Genomic DNA, 24,198 nt, shown 5'->3' with positions numbered 1-24,198 from the left:
TTAGCAACTTTTAAATATACAATACAGTATTGTTAACTGTGATCACCATGCTGTGTATTAATTACATCCTCATGACTTATTTATTTTATAAATGGAAATTTGTATCTTGTCACTTTCACCCATTTTGCCCACCCCTTTTCCCCCACCTCTGGCAACCACCAATCTTTTCTCTGTATTTATGAGCCTGGGTTTTTTTTCTATTATTAAGTTCTACATATAAGGGAGATCATACAGTATTTGTCTTACTTTGCTTAACTTATTTCACTTAGCATAATGCCCTAAAACTCCATTCATGTTGTTGCCAATGACAGGATTTCTTTCATTTTATGGCTAAATGATATCTCATTAATGGATAAATGGTTAAAGAAAATGTGAAATAAATATGTATATATTTAGATTGCTTCCATGTCTTGGCTATTGTAAATAATACTGCAATGAACACGAGGAGCATATATCTTTTTTTTTTTTTAAAGATTTTATTTTATTTTTTTTAATTTTTTTTTTTTTTTTTATGATAGTCATACAGAGAGAGAGAGAGAGGCAGAGACGCAGGCAGAGGGAGAAGCAGGCTCCATGCACCGGGAGCCCGACGTGGGATTCGATCCCGGGTCTCCAGGATCGCGCCCTGGGCCAAAGGCAGGTGCCAAACCGCTGCACCACCCAGGGATCCCAGCATATATCTTTTTGTATATGTCCCCTTTAGGTAAATACCTGAAAATAGCATTGGCATTGCTGGATCCTATTGTAGTTCTATTTTGCATTTTTTGAGGACCTTCATACTGTTTTCCAGAGTGGCTGCACTAATTTACACTCCCACCAACAGTGCATGAGATTCTGTTTTCTCCAAAACCTCACCAACACTCATTATTTCCTGTGTTTTTAAAATTCATTCATTCATTCATTCATTCATTCATTCATTCGAGACAGAGAGAGAGAGAGGGGCAGAGACACAGGCTGAGGGAGAAGCCAGCTCCCTCCGGGGAGCCTGATGTGGGACTTGATCCCAGGACCCAGAGATCACGCCCTGAGCCAAAGGCAGACATTCAACCACTGAGCCACCCGGGTGCCCTTATTTCTTGTCTTTTTAAAAATAGCTATTCTGACTGGTGTGAGTTGATACCTTATTGTAGTTTTGATGATCATTTCCCTGACAATGAGTGCTATTGAGCATCTTTTCCTGAATCTGTTGGCTATCTATCTGGATGTCTTCTTGGGGCATGATTTCTGAGTTCAGGCTATGAAACATGAGGTCTGTGTTTTGGTAGCAATGCAGATGTTGGCTAGGACAGAGGAGAGATGCCATCTGGGAGTCAGCGATCCATTACAATGAAATAGTTAACAAATAGCTAAACTTGGAGAGTGACAATGTGCAATAGAAAGAAGAGAGAAACTACTTTTTTAAAAAAAAATTATTTATTTATTCATGATAGTCTCACACACACACACACACACAGACAGGCAGAGACACAGGCAGAGGGAGAAGCAGGCTCCACACAGGGAGCCTGACATGGGACTCGATTCCGGGACTCCAGGATCGCGCCCCTGGCCAAAGGCAGGCGCCAAACCGCGGCGCCACCCAGGGATCACCAAGAGAAACTACTTCTAAGATCTTTCTCCATGATTTATTGCAGCTGTCTCAACTTTCTAGCTATGTAGGAATAGTTCTCATGTCTTTTATAAAACTGTAAATATCTGGGGGTCAGAGTCTAAATCTGTTTTGCAGCTATTTGTACTGTAGTGTTTCTTATGAAAATAGTTGAGAGATTGAGTTCGTGGTTTTGGAGAGATGTGTCATGTCTTTGATTCCTCCATATGTTCCTTAAACTTAGCAGTGCTTTAATAATCATGATGATTTATTTGGTGTGGTTCACACACTGACCCAACTAACCTATTTAGTGAGAAGTCTTGTACTTTTTTTGTTAGTGTGTAATGAAATGTGTATGATATTAGACACAGTCTGCTAAATACTGTTAGTTCATAGTAACAGTTGATGCCCTCAATGCCCTACTAAAATCTCTGAGGTTATTTGTAGAGTTTTTTAAACAACTATATTTTTGAAAGCATTTATTCCTTCAAACTATACTCAACATCTAGGAGACTTTAGAAAGAAGGTCAGAGCAAAACAAATGAATTTTGTTTAAATTCCATGCTATGTTATTATCTCTGGAGCTGACCCCATCTTGACACCTGCTGAGAAGCTAGTATGCCTGGATTCTGCTAAACAAGGTGACTTTGATAAAGCCCATACCTCCTTTAACCCCTAAAAATTGGCCTAGGGAAAGAAATCATCCAGAAATATGATGACAGGGAACCTAGCTCTCAAATCCAATAGGCATTTCATCACTATCGTGAAGTTCAGACTGGTAACTACTATCCTCAAATTCTGAAAACAAAAGGACTCATTCATTTAGGGGTTAAACTTCTAAATTTCAGAGTATATGAGGTGGTGTTAATTTACAATTAAGTTTAGTTTCTTACTTTAGGAACTTTACATTTCTCAAGTAATTTGAAAATTTTTAGTGACTTTCGCAATTCAGATTGCTATAGTAGCCTGTAAATTAGTAGACATCAGTCACATCGGTGCAGCAAAAGCACAGTAATAATGTGGAATGATGCTTTAGGGTAATCTTGGTAATTATCTCCCAAGACAGGACCTTCTCTACTTTAACGGGAGGTGTCTGGGTCATGCAGGTTAAACATAAGGCCTACACTGAAATCCTACAACTGTGCTCAGATTTAGAACTGCAGGTTCCTGATTTTAGTTTGTTATTCATCTCAGAATCACAATGCTTGAGAAAGTGAAGGTTTTCATGTGAAGATTGAAAATATCATATAAATCAACATGCTCTACTTTGGTCTTCAAAAATTATATCTATTTTTCTAGAATATAGAATTTATTTTTTGACTTAGAGTTTATGTGTATTCTCTCCAGCAAAGAATATGACAGTTGAAGAAGAAGTAAAAGGTAGGAAAGAAGCAATATAATAGGAAATATGCCCAGAATCATTTGGATTTACAGATGCAATCTAACCCTGATCAACATGGTAATTGTACAGAAATGTCAAATCAAAATTGCTAAAGTCTTTCTTTAATATCTTCTTGCAGTAGCTGAAAAGTGTCTTGACTTCATTTCTTATGCTGTCTTTGTCTGTCTTTTTACTACTCAGTTTTATTAGAAAATTCCAAATATGAAAAAGCTTGAGGGATTATAATAAACACATACTCTTTTTACCTCTATGCATTGAATTTTTAAAATCTTTGTTCTATCATCTATCATCTATCTATCTATCATCTATCATCACCATCACCATCATCTATCCATCTACTGACCTAGCTACACTATGTATGTTACACCATATAAAAGTAATTGTAAAACATCGTAACACTTCACTCTGAAATTCTTGACCATGACTCTGCTAAGAATAAGGACATTCTCCTATACAATCACAGTATCATTGATAGGAAATGAAACAGTAATTGACCATATTGTTGAAGATCCAGTCTTCATTCAAATTTCTCTCATTGTTGCAAGAATATCTTTTGTAGGTATTTTATTTGATCTAAGATCCAACTGAAGTTCAGAAATTGCCTTTGGTGTTTATGACTCTTTTAGTCTAGTAAATAGTAGCTATTTTCTCTCTCTCTCTCTTCCTGTCTGATTTATCTTTTGGAAGGATCTAAGCCAGTTTTCTCAGAATATCTTACATTTTGGATTTGTCTGATTATTTCCCCACTAATCATTTAAATCCTCCCTGAATCCCATTAGGTCTAGAAGCTTGGTTAGATTCAGGTTAAATTTGGAAGGAAAAAGTATTTCACAGGTGATATTGGGCACTTCACTTTTTCGGTGTCACAGAGGAAGGCTCCCACTGTTGAGCTGTCCACTATAAGTGATGCTTATTTTGATCACTTAAGGTGGTGACTATCATAGCTCTTCATTGTAAAAGTGCATTTTTCTATAGGCACTTAGTAAGCAGTTGTAGTTGATCTTTTTACTGGTTGCCAAACTATCTTTCACCTATTGGTTTTTGCATCCACTGATGCTCTATACTTGTATCAATTACATTGGCGGTTACAAAATGGTGATTTTTAAAAATATTCTATTTCTACTTCTATATATACTAGACTTTCCTTCTGTGAAAAAGAGATTTCTTGGGGCACCTGGATAGCTCAGTTGGTTAAGTGTTTGACTCATGATGTCAGCTCAGATCTTGACATCAGAGGAGTGAGTTCAAGCCCCATGTTGGATTCCACACTGGACATGGAGCCTACTTCAAAACAAAACAAAACAAAACAAAACAAAACAAAACAGCTTTCCATTTTCTTTTTCTTTCATTTCATAAATTATCATTATCCTATAAATCCTTGGATTTTAATTTATTCATTTGTTAAATAAATTATGCTTAATATTCTTTTTAATTAAAAAAATAGTTCTTATTTAAATTCCAGTTAGTTAATGCAGCATGTAATAATAGTTCTAGGTGTAAAATTTAGTGATTCAATACTTACATTCAACACCCAGTGCTCATCACAAGTGCACTCCTTCATCCCCATCACCTATTTAGCCCATCCCCACCTCCCACCTCTTCTTTGGTCACTGGTCAGTTGTTTTCAATATTTTTTTTGGTGCAAATTTGGCCAGTGGTAACTCCTTCAGGATAGCTCCTGAGCCCTTTCATGCATGACTACCTTAGTCTTTGAGTATTTCCTTAATTTTGGATACAAAATATCCTAGCTTTACTTTCTGCCTTTCCTGCTCAGACTTGGAATTGATCCTTGGTCATTTGCCCAAAGAATCCAAAGTTTCCTTTTGCCCACGGCCAAGGGTGTGGGGTTGGAGGAGCCAGGTGAAGATAGTGTAGTAGCCATGGAAATGCACTCTGATCTCCTGCTGTGGAAAACATACCTGGATGACAGCACCAGTTGCTCCTCATCTGGATCCATTACTAAATTCATGTAGAGGCCACGCTTCTCATGGCAGCTTCCATCAAAGCACTGGGCATGGCAAGGCTAGGAAGATAGGCTCACTCTGGCAAGATGCAGGACTCCTTCAATAGCTGACTTTTGCTTAAGGACTCTCAATTGGCCTGGCCAATCTTTTCTTGGAAATGTGCACAGTCCATGCAGCAGTTCAAGCCTCTTCCTATCTGATCTCTAACTAAGTCAAATTTATCAGTCTTTCATGTTTTCTCATTTGGGGCTATAAGTATGGTTGATTTATTTATTTATCTATTTACATTTCAAGCTCTATTCTAAGGACTTTATTCTAGTGAATAGTGCGAGATATAGATAGAGTTTATCTTTTTCCAAATGTCTATATGACTGACCCAACATTATTTATTAAGAAATCCATCCTTTTCTAATAATCTGAGGTGTCACGTTTATATATACTTAGTGTCTATGGTAAAAGGAGTAATAGTCTTCCAAAGATCTCCATGTCTTAATCCCAAAACCCTGTGAATATGTTACTTTATATGGTAAAGGAAGTTTGCAGGCATGATTAAAGTTAAAGACATTGAGATGGGCGGATTATTGTAAATTATTCAGGTGAGGACAATCTAATCACGTGAATTCTTAAGAGAGGAAAATCTCTCTTGGCTTTTTTATCAGAGAAAGAGGTTTGTTGACAGAATGAGATTCAGATGCCATGTTGCTGGCTTTAAAGATGAAAGAAGAGGTCCATGAGCAGGGAATACAGACAGCCTCCAGAAGCTATAAAGGACAAGGATATGAACTCTACCATAAAGCCTTGAGAAAGGGCTTCAGCCCTGCCTACACTTTGATTTAGTCCAGTGAGACCTGGGTTGGACTTCTGGCCTACAGAGTTGTTAAGATGATACATTTGTGTTGGTTTAAGTCACTAAGTTTGTGGTATCTTATTATAGCAGCAATAGAAAACTATTATACTGTCCATTGTGTACTTTGGCAATGGAATTTTTGTCTGGTTCTATTGATGTCAGTCTCTTCATGTTTAACATGCTACTATTTTAATGTTACACTTTGTGGTATGTTGGAATGTGTGACTTCCTTGACACTGAAAGAGCATTTCGATTAAACTAGAATTTATTATGCATACTAAACCTATAGTAGATTGACTTATTACTACTCTTTTATAATATTGTGACCAATTACATTGTTTTGAATGTTAATAAATGCTAATAATGTGTACCTACAAAGTACTACACATCTAAGAGAACAATGGCTTAATGCTTGAGAATCAAATAGGGAGCTTATGTCTTTGAGAAATCTTACGGCAGAGTATAGTATTACGGAAAGTTTTAGTGAGGTAACGGGAAAAGATACATGCCCAGAATTAATAAATAAAATAAATTTAAAATCACCGAATCCCTATTTGCCTGGTTCTGTGCTAAGGAAAAAACAATATATTCCCCATAACTTCAGTTTGCAAGAAGCTTATAGTCCAGTGGGGAGATAGGCAATTTCAGCAAAGTGATTAGTGCTATGGCAGACTGGGGAAGAGTCTAGAGGAGGCCATGCCAGCAAGTGGGTGGACATTGCCAGACCAAAGAGAAAAGGATGGTGTTGGGGAAGAGGAAAAGTGAGATGGTCTGTGTTCCAATGGGCAGGAGGCCAGGAGTCCCTGGGGAGAAGACAAAGGTTTGCATGTTAGTGGATTTGGACTTTAATCTCAAGGCACAAGACAGAGAGAATGAGAGACCCACCAAGAATCTGAGAGGATGGAAAGAAAACCAGGAGCACAAGGTGTCTCTGAAGTCAAAGGAGAAATAGATGTCAAGAGTGTCAAACATTTCAGAAAGGTAAAGTAGGATAAACAGTTATCAATTGTCTATTGGCTCTATCCATGAAATACTGATCACCATGGTGAGTGATATCATGATAGAGGGACACAAAGAGAAGGTGGTTTTCAGGAGGCTGAGGAATAAATTTAGAAGTGAGGAAGTTGATGTGAAGGAAGAAAGGCAGCAGCTGGAATGCAAGGTGCATTCAGGAGATGCCTGTTTGTTTTTCTTGGTTTGTTTTTTAATTTAAAGAGATTGAAGGGGTTTTTTTTTTTTTTGTTTTGTTTTGTTTTGTTTTTTTTCTGACAGCATGGAGGCATAAAAAGGAAGACATTGGGGAAAAGGAGAGCCAGTGCTAAGGGAGTACAAAACCAAGCACGGTAGGAGGATAGAAACATCTTTGAGTGGAAACATCTGTGATACTGAAGTAGAATGAGAGTGGAAACCCTTTCCTATAAAGGGAAACAGGAAAAGATGAGTAGGGATGCCAGGCAGTGCATAGGTGGCATGACAAGAAACTAAAGAATTACTCCTCTACTGGATGGCATTTTCTTTGCAAAGTGGGAGTGGAGGCCATTTGCTGAGGTTAGGGTCTGGCAAGTAGTAGGTGTCCAATAACTATCTCATAATTCAATAAATAAGTAAAAAAAATAAATGTTGGGCAGAAGAAGATGGTTGAGTAATAAGCTCTAGGAAAGTTAAACAGTGCTGGAAGCACTATTGTGGAGAAGGAGGGATCTTCCTGGGACAGGAGAGGATGGTGAGGGAAGTTAGAGAAAGGTCCCCATGAGTCAGTAGACACTCTCATCTCAGAGGAAGTCATGTGAGTGTTTTCCAGCTGTTCCCAGCAGCCATGGGACAGGCAGAGGGGGTTTCACAAGCATCTGTGAATGAGAGCAGGGCAGGACAGTTGAGGGAAGTGGCAGGCCAGTGAAAAAATTAATTGCTTTGGGATCCAAACTTAATTGAAATAAGTAAATACAGGTATGGACTTTAGATTGGGAGACAGTAGAACCAGAGATGTTGATGAGGTAGAAGGATGGTGTGATATGAACAATAGAATGAGATAATCACAATTATAGTAGGTAGGTTGTAATTACTCTGAATTGGAGAATATGTAGAAGAGCCATTCTGGGAGGTGACATTAGCTAGTTTGGAACCATGCTCAGGGTTCCTATAGTAGAATGGAAGACAGAAGTAAAGATCCTTAGACATCAAGGGGCTGGTTTTCTGGGGGATCATATGTACTGTCAATGATGATGCCATTGGCCAGAATGATGGTGGGACTTGGGTAGACAGGACAGACAGACAACAGAACAGGTCCTGAAGTCTTTGGTGAAAGGGCTGTGGGTACGAGGCGGCGATGGTGGTATTGAGACAAATCAGCTGATAGGAATTGGTAGGCAAATTGCAAACACTGGTAGTTTATCTGTAATCTAAAATCCAAGAACCTAAAAATTCAAATCTTGGTACATATCTAAAAAGAAATAATATATAACTAGTATCTAATTGGCAAACATTTGTAGGAATTCAAGACCTTGCCATAAATTTGTTCTCCACTGGCTGTTGCTCATTGGTCTGAAAAATTAGAATCAGGGAAAAAAAAAAAACCTCAAAGTCAAGCGAAATGCATATTTTTCTGCAAAAAGTCAGAGTCAACTAGCTTTGGGTACAAAATGAAGTTTTAGCACGTGACTCGTGAATGTAAGCAAAGGATAACAAGGACACCACTGCACCTATCGCTAATGGTGAGAGCTTAAAGCAGCTGCACAGAGGCTGGTACTCTCTCTTCACCTGTTTCTGACTTTGCTCTGAAACAAGGTTGATAACAGGGTTGGAAACTGAGTTCCTGGAACAAGAAAGTGTACACTACATCAGACAATGAGAACCCAGAATTCACCTATGCTGGGTTGAGCTCTTGAGGGTTGTGAACGAAATCTTCAGAAGCATGCAATGGAGTTGGTTCTTTCTCCTAAGGTTTTGGAAAGTGTCAGGGGAAAAGACATGAGAAGAAGAATACAGAAAGACTGGTGAGGATAGGAAAAGGGGGATGGATAGGACCTAGAAGTAGTGAGTCCAGGAAGAAAACAGAGATGCCGTTGTTGTCGTTTAAATCCTTGAGTTCAAATATTAGCTGGGATAGTTCCCTAACATAAGGTCTTGAAAGAATTATACAGCTTCTCTGAGCCCCAGTTCCTTTAGTCTTGAAGAAGGCACAAGAACACGAAGTGAATAGTTATGAGAAAGGGGAAAGCAAATGACCATAGGTGAAGGGTCTACTGTTTGAGAGTCATTGAAAGGCTATTCATTTTTCACTAAGAAGTTGGTACACCCTATTTTAAAACTATTGTTCTGATTTGTGTTAAACTTGATTAATTTTCGGTTAGAAAAGACCACTGATAATTATGGCATCAGGTGTAGCAACCTAAGTCAGGTTATTTCCTATTTTTGGATACTGTACATATAGCAGAGGTGGCCCAAATCAGCCCCCAAAGAGCCACCTTACCGATAAGCAGGTGGAGCTGAACACCCAGCCAAAGTGCTCCGCTGTCTCATTCTGCCACTGCCTTGATGAGTCAGTGCACATTCCTGCCCAGTCTCGTTGGAGATTTGAATTACACATTGTTTGCTAAACCTGATGCTTGGCCAAAGAAGTACTTAGTGGCACTTATGAAAGAACTAACAATCAAATCACACAACCTTGCCAAAACATCATTATCTTTCCTTTGAGTGATATTTTAAGCCTTACTGTGCTTCTGGTTCCTTTGAAGAGTGCAGTCTCCAGATAGGATGACCATGTTTGAAAACACTGAATAATGGCTAGAAAGCATAAAGCTGGGATTGCTTCACATTGCTGCCTTCTCACAAAAGGGAAAGGAGGCTAACTCTGAAGCTGGGAGTAAGTGCTAGTCATTGACAGCAAGCCTTCGCACATCAAGTATTTCAGGGAAACTCTACTTCACATTCTCTTCTACAGAGTGTCACTGAATTACTTACCCTTTCATACTTTTTTCTAATTCTTTTATATGTAGAAAAAATTGTAGTTATATATGTATAAGCCTCATAGAAAGAAAAAGAATTAGGTATTTGATGTCATTTGTATTTCTCTAGTTAGACTTTTTTAGCTTTTAAAGATTTCATTCCTTTATTTTAGAGAGAGAGAGAGAGAGAGAGAGAGAGAGGAGTACCAGGAAGAGCAGAGGGAGAAGGGCTAGCAGATTCTGCACTGAGCACAGAGCCTGTTGTGAGGCTCCATCTCATGACCCTGAGATCATGACTTGAGCCGAAATCAAGAGTCAGATGCTTTACTGACTAAGCTACCCAGGTGCCCCTAGTTAGGCTTTTTTGAATATTAGGCTTTCTTGAATATTAAAATGCATATAAGAAAAATTCAACTTCAATAGTGTTGATGAAGTAAGTTATTCCCCTATTTCAAAATAAATAACAATTTAAAAATATGGATGTAATAATTTTTTTCCTGAATTTTAGACCACTTTCTTGTAGGAATTATTTCCATATCATAAATGGAAAAGGGCCTTGTTAGTTAACATCTTAGAATCTCCTTCTCATTTTGATTTATGTTTTGCAAAGAAAGATTTAATAAGTGTCTACCATGTTCTACAAACTGTGATGAGCATATAAAATACAAAAATGACTAGAAAATAGTCTCTGATCCCCAAGTTTATATTATGATAAGGGAATAAGGCATGCAAGAACAGATCAAATGTAAAGAAACACATTTGAGGTTATATACATAGATTTAAAGAAAGACGAAAGAGAAAATTCTTAATTTCACCTAAGAGAAACAAGGAAGGCATCCTGAAGGAGGTGAAATTTGAAGCAAAAAGTTAAGAATATATACATAAGGTCATGAGTTGAATAAACATGTAGTGGTAGGCAGTGCAAAGAGGACAATATCCTGAGTAGAGAGAGAAAAATTCAGAGTACATGTGGTTTTGAGAGTAAAGATGTAGTTTAAAAAATAGTTTAAAATGTTACTGTAATAAATTTAATTGTGACTAAGAAATGGAAGATGAATGTAAATATAAGATTGACCAATCCTTTTCTAACTTATTAATTCCTAAATATCTGGTCATTTATGGTGGTCAGCAAAGTTCTTCTCAGAGTGGAGAGGTGTCTAGGAGAGACTTCTTGGTCAAGAGAAACTTGTAACCAATGGGCAAGACTGGAACTCACTTCCAGGTTGCCTGACTTTTAATTTCATGATATATAAAATTCATGAACAATACAAGGAACAAACAAACCCACGATTAAACTGATACCCAAAATATCCAATGCACATTTATTGTGTTCTGAATTATTTTAAGTGATAGACCTAGCTGTAAATAAACACTAATAAACATAATACTACCCTCTAGGTCCATCCATGTTGTTGCAAATGGCAAGATTTCATTCTTTTTTATGGCTGAGCAAGATTCCATTGTGTATACACACACACACACACACACACACACACACACACATATATATCACATCTTCTTTTTCATTTCATCTGTTGATGGACATTTGGGTTGTTGCCATAATGTGGCTATTATACATAATGCTGCTATAAACATCAGGGTGAATGTATCCCTTTGAATTAGTGGTTTTGTGTTCTTTAGGTAAATACCTAATAGTGTGATTGCTGGATCCTAGAGCAGGTCTATTTTTAACTTTTTTGAGGAATCTTTCATACTGTTTTCCACAGTGGCTGCACCAGTTTGCATTCCCACCGGTGGTAAGAGGGTTCCCCTTTCTCCACATTCTTACCAACACCTGTTGTTTCTTGTGTTTTCAACATTAGCCATTTTGACAGGTCTTACTATAGTTTTGATTTGCATTTCCAGTGCAATGATGATCAGTGATACTGAACATCTTTTCATGTGTCTGTTGGCCATCTGTATGTCTTCTTTGGAGAAATGGGGGAGTATTGAGTCACTATGTTGTAAACCTATATTTAGGTAATATTACACCATATGTTAACAAACTGGAATTTAAGTAAAAACTAAAGACTAAATAAAAGGTATAAGCATATGAGTCTGTTTCTTGGTTTCTTTTTTTAAATTTTTTTATTGGAGTTCAATTTGCCAACATATAGCATATCATCTAGTGCTCATCCACTCAAGTGCTCCCCTCAGTGCCCGTCACACAGTCACCCCAACCCCCCGCCCACCTCCTTTTCCACCATCCCTTGCTCGTTTCCCAGAGTCTAACTCTCATGTTCTCTAGTCTCTCATGTTCTGTCACCCTCACTGATGTTTTCACTCATTTTCTCTCCTTTCCCCTTTATTCCCTTTCACTTTTTTTATATTCCTCAAATGAATGAGATCATATAATGTTCGTCCTTCTCCGATTGACTTATTTCACTCAGCATAATACCCTCCAGTTCCATCCACATTGAAGCAAATGGTGGGTATTTATTTGTCCTTTCTAATGGCTGAGTAATATTCCATTGTATATATAGACCACAGCTTCCTTATCCATTCATCTTTCAAGGGACACTGAGGCTCCTTCCACAGTTTGGCTATTGTGGACGTTGCTGTTATAAACATTGGGGTGCAGGTGTCCCGGAGTTTCATTGCATCCATATCTTTGGGGTAAATCCCCAGCAGTGCAATTGCTGGGTCGTAGGGCAGGTCTATTTTTAACTCTTTGAGGAACCTCCACACAGTTTTCCAGAGTGGCTGCACCAGTTCACATTCCCACCAACAGTGCAGGAGGGTTCACCTTTCTCCACATCCTCTCCAACATTTGTTGTTTCCTGTCTTGTTAATTTTCCCCATTCTCACTGGTGTGAGGTGGTATCTCCTTGTGGTTTTGATTTGTATTTCCCTGATGGCAAGTGATGTGGAGCATTTTCTCATGTGCTTGTTGGCCATGTCTATGTCTTCCTCTGTGAGATTTCTGTTCATGTCTTTTGCCCATTAATAGATCTTGGATACTAGCCCTTTATCTGATATGTCATTTGCAAATATCTTCTCCCATTCTGTAGGTTGTCTTTTAGTTTTCTTGACTGTTTCTTTTGCTGTGCAGAAGTAATCTTGATTAAGTCCCAATAGTTCATTTTTGCTTTTTGTTTCCCTTGCCTTCATAGATGTATCTTGCAAGAAGTTGCTGTGGCCAAATTCAAAAAGGGTGTTGCCTGTGTTCTTCTCTAGGACTTTGATGGATTCTTGTCTCACATTTAGATATTTCATCCATTTTGGGTGTATCTTTGTGTCTGGTGTAAGAGAGTGGTCTAGTTTCATTCTTCTGCATGTGGCTGTCCAATTTTCCCAGTACCATTTTGAAAGAGACTGTCCTTTTTCCAGTGGATAGTCTTTCTTGCTTTGTCAAATATTAGTTGACCATACAGTTGAGGGGCCATTTATGGATTCTCTATTCTGTTCCATTGATCTATGTGTCTGTTTTTGTGCCAGTACCACACTGTCTTGATGATTACAGCTTTGTAGTATGACCTGAAATCTGGCATTGTGATGCCCCCGGTTCTGGTTTTCTTTTTCAATATTCCCCTGACTATTCAGGGTCTTTTCTGATTCCATTCAAATCTTAAGATGACTTGTTCCAACTCTCTGAAGAAAGTCCATGATATTTTGATAGGGATTGCATTAAATGTGTAAATTGCCCTGCGTAGCATTAACATTTTCACAATATTAATTCTTCCAATCCATAAGCATGGAATAGTTTTCCATCTCTTTGTGTCTGCCTCAATTTCTTTCAGAAGTGTTCTGTAGTTTTTAGATCCTTTACCTCTTTGGTTAGGTTTATTCCTAGGTATCTAATGCTTGTGGGTGCAATTGTAAATGGGATTGACTCCTTAATTTCTCTTTCTTCAGTCTCATTGGTAGTGTATGGAAATGCCACTGATTTCTGGGCATTGATTTTGTATCCTGCCACACTGCCGAATTCCTGTATGAGTTCTAGCAATCTTGGGGTGGAGTCTTTTGGGTTTTCTACGTACAGTATCATGTCATCTGCAAAGAGAGACAGTTCAAAATCTTTGGGATACAGCAAAAGCAGTCCTGAGAGGGAAATACATTGCAATACAAGCATCCCTCAAAAAACTGGAAAGAACTCAAATACAAAAGCTAACCTTGCACCTAAAGGAACTGAAGAAAGAATAGCAAATAAAACCTACACCAAGCAGAAGAAGAGAGTTAATAAAGATTTGAGCAGAACTCAATGAAATAGAGACCAGAAGAACTGTAGAACAGATCAACAAAACCAGGAGCTGGTTCTTTGAAAGAATTAATAAGATAGATAAATAATTAGCCAGCTTTATTAAAAACAAAAGAGAAAAGATTCAAATTAATAAAATCACGAATGAAAAGGGAGAGATCACCACCAATACCAAGGAAATACAAATGATTTAAAAAACATATTATGAGCAGCTATACATCAATAAATTAGGCAATCTAGAAGAAATGGACACATTTCTGGAAAACCACAAACTACCAAAACTGGAACAGGAAGAAATAGAAAGCCTGAACAGGCCAATAACCACGGAGGAAATTGAAGCAGTCATCAAAAACCTCCCAAGACACAAAAGTCCAGGGCCAGATGGCTTCCCAGGGGAATTCTATCAAACGTTTAAAGAAGAAACAATACCTATTCTACTAAAGCTGTTCGGAAAGATAGAAAGAGATGGAATAATTCCAAACTCATTCTATGAGGCCAGAATCACCTAAATTCCAAAACCAGACAAAGACCCCCCACAAAAAGTAGAATTATAGATCAATGTCCCTGACGAACACAGATGCAAAAATTCTCACTGAGATACTAGCCAATAGGATCCAACAATACATTAAGAATATTATTCACCATGACCAAGTGAGATTTATCTCCAGGATGCAAGGGTGATTCAACACTCATAAAGCAATCGTGTGATAGATCATATCAACAAGAGAAAAAACAAAAACCATAGGATCCTCTCAATAGATGCAGAGAAAACGTTTGACAAAATATAGCATCCATTCCTGATCAAAATTCTTCAGAGTGTAGGGATAGAGGGAACATTCCTCAGCATCTTAAAAGCCATCTACGAAAAGCCCACAGCAAATATATTCTCAATGGGGCAACACTGGGAGACTTTCCCCTAAGATCAGGAACACGACAGGGATGTCCACTCTCACCACTTCTATTCAACATAGTACTGGAAGTCCTAGCCTCAGCTATCAGGCAACAAAAAGAAATAAAAGGCATTCAACTTGTTTCTTGGTTTCTTAACTAGAGACCAAACTTATGGTTACTAGATGAAAGATGGTTGGGGGGATGGTGGATGGTTTAAATATGATGGAGATTAAAGAGTGCACTTGTGATGAGCACTGGGTGATGAACGGAAGTGCTGAATCACTTACATTGTACATGTGAAACTAATATTACACTGTATGTTAACTAACTGGAATTTAAATAAAAACTTAAAAAAATACTAATAAATAGATTCTGGTATAACTTAATAGCTTAGATAATGACACCATTTATAAATGCGACAACGTGCTGAAATCTGTCCTTTGTTTTGCTCCTTGGATCTTCATCCTTAATGCTTTCTCTTTTAAAATTCAGTTACATTCCTATTTAGAAGATCTGTAAGGTGAAAGATCAAATAGTAAATTTTTAGTATAGATATCAGACATAAAAATGATAATATGTAAAGATGGGCAATTTACTAGCACTATATTCCTCATTGGGGATTTTGTAAACATCTGAATAAGGCAGCAGGAAAGACATCTAAACTACTTTAGTGTTAGGGAAAATAACAAGATAAAGAAAGCAGAAGAATAGTATATCATGTTTGGAAGCTTATAAATTAGATATCACTATTAGGTCACCATTGTTCAATAGAGCTGGTTTAGGTGGTTGTATCAATCATTGGTGATTACACGTCACTTAAGATCCAGTCTGCTTCTGTTTTAAAGAACTGCAGGAATAAGATCTCATAAAAGATACACTAACCGTAGTGTAATCATGAATTATTGAGCATTGGCAGAACTTAGGGATATTTGGACGCTCTTCTTGATATTGGAGCACCACCTCCCCCCTACCCTTCCTCCACCCCACACTGCCAGGATCCCTGCTCTGCTCAGTTTCTTCTCTGAAGCATTTGTTTTGTTTTGTTTTTATTTATACATGAGAGGCAGAGAGAGAGGCAGAGACAGACACAGGCCTAGGGAGAAGCTGGCTCCCTGCGGGGAGCCCAGTGTAGGACTCCATCCCAGGACCCCAGGATCGCTACCTGAGCCAAAGGCAGACGCTCAACCACTGAGCCACCCAGGTGCCCCTGAAGCATTTAACATATTGCTTTAAAGAACTGTTTGTAGCCCATGTCCTTCTATCAGAATTTAAGTTTCATGGTGTTGAGGACATCGCCTGGCTGAGAACCGTGGCTTGCGGTCAGTTGTTAAAAGAATGGATGGAGGGCAGAAAGGATAAAAATTTCCATTTGCTTTGACGAGGATGGAGCTGGAGAGTATTATGCTGAGTGAAATAAGTCAATTGGAGAAGGATCATTATCATGTGATTTGACTCATACAGGCAATATAAGAAATAGTGGAAGGGATTATAAGGGAAAGGAGGGGAACTGAGTGGGGAAAAGTCAAAGAGGGAGACAAACAATGAGAGACTCGACTCTGGGAAACAAATAAAGGGTTGCAGAAGGGGAGGTGGGCGGGGGGGATGGGATAACTGGGGCACTGAGGGGTGCACTTGACGGGATGAGCCCTGGGTGTTATACTATATGTTGGCAAATTGAATTTAAATAAAATATTCTTTAAAAAAGAATGGGCGGAGGGATGGATGAAATGCAAATGAATGAAACAAGGCGTGGATGGAGCAATTTCTCCCCTTCATTACACAGTTTGTAGCCGATCAGCGGCAGATCTGTACAACCTTACAACCTCTTCCTCACTAACAAACTGACATTTGAGGGATAGAAATGACACTTTATATCTCTGCTTTCCCTGCTTACCTGTGTCTTTCCCCCAGCAACTTCTGTGATCAGTGGGAGCAATGGGCTTTGTATTTCTCCTCTAATATTTTCTTCTCCCACCAGATGGCACCATGCCTCCAATAGTTAAAGCCATAGCTAGTTTAGATTGGTTTCCTTTGTTCTTCTCTACCCGATGTGAGTCTTTGTACTTAATAAATGGGTTCCAGTTCCAAGATACACAAACAGTAATGGCATGTGCTGAACTAATAACCCTCAATACTACTTCTCTAAGATGAAAAAGCAGCTGAGTTATATTCTATTTTATGAAACATTTCTAACAGCCAAACACAAAGGCGGTATAAACACTGGTTCACAAAACACCAAAGAAACTTGATTTACACGAAGATAAAAGTAGAAGTGGAGTATTACCAACATACCTACATTGCAAAACTAAAGTGATAAAAAGATGACAAATAAATCAGGGGCTGATATGGAATATATGTATATATATAAACACATGCTATACCTTTTACACAATATAATATACTAGCTAAATTTCCAGAAAGTTGAAGTCAGGTTTGATAAAAATGACTTCTGTGATGTCCACCATAGGGGCAGCCCAACTATTGGAACATTCATGGAAGTTCTATATTCACAGAAGAGAAATTTGTCATCACTGCTCTTACTTCATGAGAGAGACATGTGAGGTGTAGGTTTGCACTATTTGGTTCCAAGTGCATACAGACATACAGAAGAAATACAGAAATCCTCATGATTTTTCCTTGACCTACAAACATACTTAACAAATCTTTGATTTACTTGAGAAAGTGTTTTCAGAGTAGTTGTTATGGCTCCCAGTTTTTACTAAAATAACATAGAGCACAATCAGCAATGGGAAAATCTCAGAGGTTTCAAAAATGTCTGAGCCATCCCTGGGTGGCTCAGTGGTGAGTGTCTGCCTTCGGCTCAGGTACCGGGGTCCAGGGATCTGGTCCCACATCAGGCTCCCTGCAGGGAGCCTGCTTCTCTCTCTGCATCTGTCATGAATAAATTAAAAAAAAATCTGACCTAGAATCCTCTATTTCAAGTATAAAACCAATGCTTCTTGAAAACTTTATGCTATATTTCACCTTGCTGTTACTCTCAGATCAAAGATTTCTTAGAAGGCAAGTCTATGGTTTGTAGATCTGTCAGCTTCTCTCCATGCATGCTTGGTTCATGAGAATAATGACTTTTAACATATTTCTATTAAATTTTCTTGCTGTCTGGAGATAAATACACTATTGTTCTTTCTTTCAGATTAATAAGACTTTTAGATTAGCCTGTTATGAATACTCTATAGATCAGAGGTTTGATAGCTAAGAAACTTTTCATCTTCTTTGCATTTTTAAACTCAATTCATACCTTCAATGTAAAGGTAAGGGAGGTTCACTTAAACTTAATAATGAGGAGAACTGGACCACCAAGACTGTCACAACATGATCCACAAACTAGTATCAAATTTTGTCTGCCTGAATTTTAATTCAAAGAAGTTAAAAAAAATTAAAAATTGGAATTTCTTTTATAGTCAGAGGACAATGGTCATGGTAGCTAACCTTCCTTATCTGTCTTTTCTCAATAGTATTTATTGTCTAAATCACACATTTATTATTTCCTGATTATTATTCCTGATGATCACCTTGTTTAATAGCAAGGCTTCACCCAAAAAAGTATGTTATGTATGGATTTACTTGCACATAGCTTTAGTTTTTTCCCTTTATTGAGATATAATTGACATACTGTGTAAGACGTGCAATGTGATGATTTGCTACACATATCTAGCGCACATGATTACCATAGAAAGAGTAGCTAATGCCTCTACTCTGTCACTCTTTATTTTGTACTGATGACATTTAGAATCTACTCTCTTAGGAACCTTTGGGTATATATCACAATGTCGTTAACTATATGCATCATGCTGCATACTGCATCTACAGAACTTATTCGTCTTTTCTCTGGCAGTCCGTACCTTTTCACCAAATCTCTCCTTTTCATCACTTACTCGCTGCCCCTGGCAACCATCAATCTACTCTCTCTATGAATTCAGCTTTTTAAAGATTCCACATGCAAGTAATGTTCCATGGTGTTTGTCTTTCTTCATCTGACTTCTTGCATGTAGCATAGTGTCCTCAAGATCCTTCCATGTTGTTGCAAATGACAGGATTTCCTTCTTTTTTATTGCCAAATTACAGATATACAAATAGATAGATAGATCTATCTATCTATATATATCCATCCATTTGTGGATGGACCATTAGGTTGTTTCCATATGATGACTGATATGCATCATGCTACAATGCACAGGGGAGTGGAGGTATCTGTTTCAGATTCCGATATCACTTCCTTCCGATTATACCCAGAAGTGGGATTTCTTGATCATATGGCAGTTTTATTTTTAATTTTTGTTTTTGAGGAAGCTCTATACTGTTTTTCATGTAGTCATACCAATTTACATCCCCACCAGTGGTGTACAAGGATTCCTTTTACTTTACACAGTCTCCAGTTATCTCATATTTTTATAATAATCTTTCTAACAGGTATGAGGTGATATTTCATGATTTTGATTTTTACAATCTCATGATTGTAATTTTGATTTGCATTTCACCAATGATTAGTGATGCTGAGCAGTTTTTCATTTACCTGTTGTCCATGTAAATCTGTTCTTTGGGAAAATGTCTATTCAGGTCATTTGCCCATTTTAAATAGGATTTTTGGGTATTTTTGCTATTGAGTTATAGGAGTTTCTTATATATTTAGATAGTAACCCCTTCTCAGATGAGTTGTAAATATTTTCTCTCTTTGCATGGATGGGTTACCTTTTCATTTCCTCATTGCTTCTTTTGCTGTTTGATGCAGGCTTACATTTATTTTTGCTTTTGTTGCTTGTGCTTTTGGTGTCATCCAAAAAATTATTTCCAAGACCAATATCAGGGAGCTTTTCCCCTATATTTTCTTCTAGTAGTTTTACAACTTCAGGTCTGAATTAATGATCACTGTACAACCAGTTTGGTGAACTTAGCCGAGTTGTATAAAAGAACATACTAGAACACAAGAATTAGAATGGGGGTGACTTCTCAGTTTATTACAGTGACTTGATCCTTTGGATAATCATTCAGTGAAAATAATTAATAGGTATTCCAAAGACTTGGAGATGATGACTGTATCTTATTCGTCCCTGAAATACGTGTAACTTAAATAGAGAAAAAGTTGTCAGTGGCATTTCTTTGATATCATAATTCATTGATCTCCTTTGAGCAGAGGAGCCATATTCCTAGTGACCATATATACACAGAACACACAGAGGAATGTTGGTTTCTAGGAGAGAAAGTCCTAGAAATATTCCTCCTCACCCAACCTCAACCCATTTCTTCTCCTGCCTGCTTTATTTCACCAGAAGAAAAGAGAACACTCACCTAGATTTCAAATATAGGTGGACTGAGATGCATCTCCTGGGAGCCAAATTTCAGAAGCAGAATTGTAAAAACACCTATATGGACTGAATACATACACTCATTCATTTGTTCCATTTGTCTTTCTGGTGCTCTTGAGCGTGCTTTTGTAAGTCACACGGGTAAAATATGAGGCTATAGTTTAGGCTTTGAGCTGTGAATAGACAAAAAGTTGGGTTTTGGTTTGAGTGTCTCTTGGCTGGGGCTGCACGAAAATTCACCAGTGTTCCCACTTCAGCTGCTCAGCCTTTATCTGACATTCCTAAGTGCTATACCCAGTTTGTCTCACGGTTCAAACCTATTGGTATATGCTTACTCAGCAATTGAGAATAGTTTTATTTGAGGCAATTTTCATGTCATTCAATGTTTAATATATTCTCATGATACCAGAAGTGCAGGTAAGAGAATGAATATTTGTGGAAGACTAAAGAACAACTAGACCATCGATTCCTCCACAATAAGCTTTTCAAAAAGTTACTATCACGTTTAAATGGTATAAATTTGTTTTCAAATGAACTCTTATGCAGGACTCTAAGAATTAAAAGTGAGTTGTTGCGTATCTGGAACCTGAGAGCTTCCACTGGGATACCTTTTGAGAACCATTGCTATACCGATTCTAAAACCTCATGTTGGATTGCCCTGAATAGCAGACTGCTGCAGAGCTGGGCAAAATTGCTTTGGCTTCCTGTTGAACAGCTTTAATTGAATTTCGCATTGCCAAAATTATATTGGCTTACATCGAGAGATAAGAAACAGACTTGTATTTGTTGTTTCAATGTTGAAATTGCTATGCATTTTATTACATGGCTTGTTATAAGGACCTGAGATTTAAATTTCTTTCTAGTCTTATCATAGGGAAGAGTTTGATTATAACTGATGGATTCTGTGGATAATAGAGATGATTACATCTCTGAAAAGCACAGAGATATATATTTCTATTTCTTCTGTAAAACACAACTAGGACTTGATGGTTTGTAGTCCTCACACTTCTCGCCCGTAACGTATCTTTTATGTTTTTCTTCCCTCTGTTGGTTTCTCAAATGTTTGATGAGCTTCTTTATGTGTTAGATTAAGTTTCAGCCACAGTATCCTGAACCATACAATATGAATGTGGGTACACTCACACACACATATAAACTGTGTATACTTATTAGATATATCTATGTATATTATATACTTGGTACTACATACTTATATATATATTTAAATACATACATATATTTATACAGAGAGCAAAATGTAAAACACCTATCTCTGGTAATGACAGTATAGTGATCTTGACATACTTTTTTGTATTTTTTTAAAATAGTCTTTTAATGACATTTTATTTTAAATCATAAAAAAGTTACAATTACAGAACTTTAAAATATTCCTACATGTCCCCCTTCTCCTGGCTGGCTGCATGGAGGCCACATGATGCCTAAGAGTTACTGTAAAAGACATGAACAAGCAGGAGTTCATCAGAGCTCTGGCAGCCTTCCCCAAAAAGTCTAGGAAGCTGGAAGTCCCTGAATGGGTGGACCTTGTCAAGCTGGCCAAACATAAAGAGCTGGCTCCCTATGATGAGAATTGGTTCTACACATGAGCTGCTTCCATAGTGTGACACCTGTACCTCAGGGGTGGCGCTGGGGTGGGCTCCATGACTAAGATCTACGGGGGATGTCAGAGAAATGGGGTCATGCCCAGCCACTTCAGCAGAGGCTCCAAGAGCCTGGTCCGCAGGGTCCCCCAAGCCCTAGAGGGGCTGAAAATGGTGGAAAAGGACCAAGATGGGGGCTGCAAACTGACACCTCAGGGACAGCGGGATCTGGACAGAATCACTGGACAGGTGGCAGCTGTCAACAAGAAGCATTAGAACAAATGCTGAGTTAATAAATTGCCTCATTCGTAAAAAAAGATAAATAAATAAATATTCCTACATGATTTGGAAATAAACATGATAGAAATTTATCATGTGTATACTCTAAGGAAAGACTGAACTTAATATTTTTCTTTTTTTAAAGATTTATTTATTTGAGAGAGAGAAAGAAAGAGAGAGTGGGGGATGGGGGGAAAGGAAGAGGGAGAGGAAGAGAGGATCTCAAGCAGACTCTGCTGAGCGTGGGGCCCGAAGGTGCAGCTGGATCTGGGGACCTGGAGATCACTACCTGAGCCAAAATCAAGAGTCTGATGGACACTTAACTGACTGAGCCACCCAGGCGCCCCTGAACTTAATATTTTTCTAAACACGTAACTGATTTCTCACATCATTTTGGAGAAAATTCATAATTTCCCTATTAATATAAAATGCCAACTTTATTATATTCTAACTCATTTGTCAGAAGCTGGGAGTTGTCTAGCCCAACATCCACTCTCTGCTGCCTCCATGGAAAAAGAGTTCTAATTTTCTGCTAGGCAAATTACCACATAAATTAAACTGTATACTCTGCATTCTTCCTTGCAGCAGGGTGTGATCATATGACTACATTTGGCAGATGAGGGTAAGCAAGATTGTTACGTGTGCCAATTGCAAAGGCTGATTAGAGGGGATTCACTTATTAAAGAGAAACCAGCGTTTTGCTTTATTGCCTTTTCTTTCCTTCTGCCTGCAGTGTGTAAATAATAGGTGGCATACTCTGGAAGATAGAAACCACACAGTGGCCACACTTATAGAAACTATACTTGGAATGGAAGCCACAGTGAAAGAATCTGGTGGAAAGCCTCTGTTTCTGATGACAACATGGCGCTGCCTTGACAGCTCTAAACTGTTTACCTCTGGATTTCTTTTATGTAAAATATAATAAATAGGTGTCTATGCTATTTACAACTCTGTTCTTTTGGATTTTCTCTTATTGCCAGTTTCAGAACTTCTTCCAATCAGTTTGGGCTGTTTAATTATTGAAACACTTTAATGCATCTTAACAATGGACAATGTAACTCTCCCACAAATTTCTTTATACTATTTTAGCCCAGTTTTTCAATTGTATGAACTTCAATAATATTTTGTAATCAAAAAACATTTAAAATTTTTAATTATGATTTTATAGTTATTTTTGTAATTATATTTTATTTTATTGTAATTATAATTGTTTTTATTATAATCAGATTACATTTTGAGCCATATTAGGGAGAACTATTATACTTAGACTATTAAGTTTTCTCCATCAGAGATAAAATACCTTCATTTGCTAGTCTTTTTTGTACTCCAACGACTTTTTGTAGTTTACTCTATTTAGATTCTGCACATTATAGGGCATTTATATTTTTTGTTGTTATTAAGAATAAAGTATTTTCGCTTAGATTTTTCAAATGGACTGTTGCTGGTACATAAGGTACTATCAAAGTTTGCCTTAATGTGATAATTAGATATTTTTTCTGGGTTTATTTATGAGTTTTGATTATGTTTTAATTGATTCTCTTGCATTTTCTTAGTAGACAATAACATTATCTGAAAATTATGATAATTTTACCATTTATTTCCAATAGTTATTTGTCTGGATTGTTTTTGTCATACTTTTGCACCGATTAGCATGTCTAGATAATATTTGATAATAGTAATAGTGTACTCCTTGTGTTCTCGGCTTTAAAGGTAAATTCCATTTTTCTGATATTCAGTAGAATGTTGGTTTAAGATACTATTCTTTACTGTATTAGAGATGAATTGTTCTGTCCTAGTTTATAATGTTTTCCCTTGTACTGAATAGATGAAAGAAAACATTCTACAACATAATCATTTTGATTGTCTGCTCATGGAACTTCTACTGGATGAATATTAATTATTCTGACTCTCTTTCATTTTATCTTACACCTTGTCTCATCCAATAAAGATTTTTTTTTGAGTTGCAGTTCCTTTTTGCTTTTCATTGCTTTAGATATTTTATTCCCCATCTACTTGAGCATGACCAATCAACATAAACTTTTACTGAGTTAATTTTTTCCCCAAATTTTCTTCAGTATCCCAATCTGATGCCTCTGTTCAGTGTTGGTTAGCATTTTTGTGGTAATAATTATAATGGAGGTTCTGAATTCCTCAGTGTTGATGATT

At 37.5% G+C, this 24,198-nt stretch overlaps 1 long non-coding RNA gene and 1 pseudogene across 1 annotated transcript in view; both read left to right on the top strand.

Annotated features, from left to right (window-relative positions):
• LOC112918544 (small ribosomal subunit protein eS19 pseudogene) overlaps nucleotides 1-22,170 on the top strand; it is a 37,830-nt pseudogene extending 15,660 nt beyond the window's left edge.
• The window catches only part of LOC112918697 (uncharacterized), a 110,618-nt gene extending 86,647 nt beyond the window's left edge, over nucleotides 1-23,971 (top strand). Inside the window, exon 7 of the long non-coding RNA XR_011994278.1 lies at nucleotides 22,766-23,971. This is a non-coding gene — a long non-coding RNA (uncharacterized lncRNA). The remainder of the gene's footprint in view (nucleotides 1-22,765) is intronic.
• Nucleotides 23,972-24,198: the final 227 nt, after the last annotated feature.

Source organism: Vulpes vulpes, chromosome 9 (assembly GCF_048418805.1).
Source record: "Vulpes vulpes isolate BD-2025 chromosome 9, VulVul3, whole genome shotgun sequence".
Classification (NCBI taxonomy): Eukaryota; Metazoa; Chordata; class Mammalia; order Carnivora; family Canidae; genus Vulpes; species Vulpes vulpes.
Note: the sequence above shows the minus strand (reverse complement) of the source record. Positions and strands in the feature narration are given on the sequence as shown.